Below are 921 nucleotides of genomic sequence, written 5' to 3'. Positions count from 1 at the left end.
GAAACTTACTCATAGAGCAGCTATGCCAAATGGAAGAAACAATGAAGCAAAAGAACTGAACAAAAAGTTCCAAAGGGCAGCTTGAGAAAACAAAGTAAAATATTATAATAAAATTTGAAAAAGTAACTAGAGTTAAAAAGCAAAAAGGAAGGGCACATTAAGCATATCTTAAACTAAAAAAACTGAACAAAAAATTCAAGCCTTGAGTTGCAGTATCAAACACTTTATAGGAAAAAAGATCGAATTATTGAAGAAGCATCAAATAAAAGATGGAAATAATATAGAGTAACTATACCAAAAAGAAATAGTAGAAATACAATCATTTCAGGAAGTAGTATATGGTCAGGAACTAATGGTACTGAAGGAAGAAATTCAAGCTCGTCAGAAAGCATTCGCCAAAAACAAGACTCCAAGATTGGATGGACTACCAATTGAAATGCTTCAACAAGCTGATGAAGCACTAGAAGTATTCAATAGTTTTTGCCAGGAAATATGAAAAAAACAATTGGTGACCCAAAAGAATGCCTTAATTGCGGTGGTTACAAGATTACATTCATGTAAAATTTTGCTAAAGATCATTCAACATTTGCACCAGTATATTGATAGGGAGTTGCCAGAGGTCCAGGCTGGGTTCAAAAGAGGACATGGAACAAGGATATCATTGCTGATGTCAGATGGATTTTTTGGGCTGAAAGCAGAGAATACCAGAAAGATTTTAAATTGTGTTTTATAGATGAAGCCAAAGCATTTGGATTTGTGGATTATAACAAGCTACTGATAACCTCGAGAACAATAAGAATTTCAGAACACTTCATGGTGCTAATGTGGAATTGGTACCTGAATGGAGAAGCAGTCGTATGAGCAGAACAAGGGTATGGGACATGGTTTAAAATCAGGAAAGGTGTGTGTCAGGCTCATATC

The sequence above is a fragment of the Echinops telfairi genome, unplaced genomic scaffold (genome assembly GCF_000313985.2).
Source record: "Echinops telfairi isolate 266 unplaced genomic scaffold, ASM31398v2 ScPeMD7_7421;HRSCAF=8459, whole genome shotgun sequence".
Lineage (NCBI taxonomy): Eukaryota > Metazoa > Chordata > Mammalia > Afrosoricida > Tenrecidae > Echinops > Echinops telfairi.
Note: the sequence above shows the minus strand (reverse complement) of the source record.